Below are 2458 nucleotides of genomic sequence, written 5' to 3'. Positions count from 1 at the left end.
AGACACTGCTCCCCTTGGTCTCCCTGCAGGCTGGTGGGTGCATTTCCTAACTCACACCCTGGATTTTTTTCCTGCCTCCCTTCTTCTGTTACACTGGGGTTACTGGTCTTGAGATGAGGAGATGTTGTAGAAAGAACTCAGACAAACCTGAGGTGGAATCCCAGCATGGTCACTTCCTGGAGGTTAACTTGAGCAGTAGGTTTAAGCTTTGTCATCCTCAGCATTCCAGCCTGGAAATGGAGGGGACAACATCTGCCAAGGGGGTTGCTGAAAGCACGATGTAATGTGTGGAAATAAGCAGTGTGTTCATAGACCCTGACCTACAGTAGGAGCTCAGTAAAAGTCAGATCCCCCTCCTCTAGAAGACAGGAGAGATGAGGAGGAAAATAAAGTCAGATGAGGAGGAAAATAAAGTCAGTGACACAGTGGGTGCCCAAGAGGTGTGTTGGATGAATGTGGAATGATTAGTTGCCCAAGGTTGCATGGAGGACAGGATTCAAACTCAAAAATCTAGTTTCTTCTAACTATGCCAGGTTCATGCTTTCTCTCCCCTTTCCCAGTGGGAGCTCTTCAGCCAGGCTTCTTGGGGGAAGGAAAATGATACTGGTTAAGATGCAGACTCTGGGACCAGACTACTGTGTTTCAATCCAAAGTGGCATCATTTACGAGCTGTGACCCTTGACAAGTTACTTATCTCCCTGAGACTCAGTTTTCTCATTTGTAAAAGGTGGCTTTTTTACATATCTCGGTACATATCTCAAAGGTCGCTGTGAGCCTTAAAAGAGTAACTATATGTAAAAAGTCTACAATGGTCCTTGGCATGTAGTAAACTCTGTGAGTGGGAATTATTCTTAGACTTTCTTGCTTCTGCACAAAGACAACTCTTTCTCTCCTCCCTCTGTGTTACTCCCTCCTAATCTTGACAACTGCCTAGCCCTTTCTCCCAATGAAAAGGGTTTTCTTGGAAAGTAGTGAGATCTCCATCACCAGCGGTATTTAAGCAAAGCTGGAGAGACAGTCTCCTTGAGATGTGAGAGCAGATTCAGGCAACCAAGTATGAGGATTGACCTCAAAAGTTTCATCTAACTCAGATTCTTGGTTTCTCTGATGTTTCTATGAGTTTGGTCACCACAAATAGTTTTGGAGCTTTAGAAGAAGTTTCTGTGTGGTCTTCAACAGGAAATTTCCTTGCCTGGAAAGTGCTGGGAACAGTATTTCACAGGACAGATAGAAGGTTTCATTAAAAATACACTTGCACTGCACCCCAGAGTCTGGGACTCCTGGAACCAGTGAGGCCGGGTACTGAAGGGACAGTTCCCAGCACTGGAAGCTGGCAGGGTGAGAGGTGGGGTGCATCACAAGGCACTGAAGTTCCCAGCTGGGTCCCCACCCAGCCTGTTGCCACATGTCTGAACTTGCTCGAGGAGCGGGTCGGCAGCTGGTGATTCCACCCATCCAGAAAGAGCAGCTGGGACCACCATGTCCCTGGAGACGCTTAGGACTCTCTGCCTGATAATGATCAGGGAGAAATGAGCGAGGGTATCTAGGGAAGGCACATGGCACCTGGCTTTGAAGAGGGGTAGAGGGGAGCCCCAGCAGAGCGACCCCCAGGCCCCTCGCCCTTCACCCTGGCCCTAGTCAGAGGAAGCCTTGGACTCCCAGGCTGCAAGCTCCTAGCTCAGCAAGGGTACGCTGCATCAGGGGTCATGGGAAGTGACCCTGGAATGGGGAATATTTGTCTGGGTGACTGACAGGAGTGTGTGCATGTGTGTGAGATGATCTATCTCTTTGTGTGTCTTTTTCTGGAGCGTTTCTATTTAAGCTCCCGACTACCCATATTTCTGGTGTGGATTTGTGTGTGGGCGTCCTGTCAGGGTTTATGCGTGTGGAGTCATCTTGTGAGTTTGTCTTTGGCGTGAAAATCTCTTTGTTGTGTGGATGTTGCAGGCATGAGCCTCGTGTACATGTGTGTCATTGGTTCACATGCAAGCGTGTTCTTCTGTTGTCTGTCAGTGTGAATGTGGACCCAGCACATCCCTCTTTCCTTGCTGTTTCATCCTTCCTGGTGTGCAGCACTGCCCGGTACACTATGTGTCTGTTTGTCTCTTTCCTCCTTAGAATGTCAGCTCCCAGAGGGCAGAACTCGGTCTATTTTGTTCACAGTACTGTCCCCAGTGCCGACAACGTGCTAGGCACCAGCAGGGCACTCAGTGTAACAGTGCTGAGTGAATGAATGCAGTGTCCAGCGTGTGAGAGTCTCTCTCTGGTTGTGCAATCAATCTCAGTGTGTTGCTGTCTATGTGCTGGGTTGGGTGACTGAGAATTTCTGGTGTGTGTGTGTGTGTGTGTGTGTGTGTGTCTGACTAGGAGTATGTACAAGCATGTATGTGTGTGCAAAATTGTCTCTGATGTGCGTGAACGAGCCTACGTATGTCTAGGGAGCGTGTAGTGTAATCGA

This window comes from Mesoplodon densirostris, chromosome 1, assembly GCF_025265405.1.
Source record: "Mesoplodon densirostris isolate mMesDen1 chromosome 1, mMesDen1 primary haplotype, whole genome shotgun sequence".
Lineage (NCBI taxonomy): Eukaryota > Metazoa > Chordata > Mammalia > Artiodactyla > Ziphiidae > Mesoplodon > Mesoplodon densirostris.
This window is presented reverse-complemented; position numbering follows the sequence as displayed.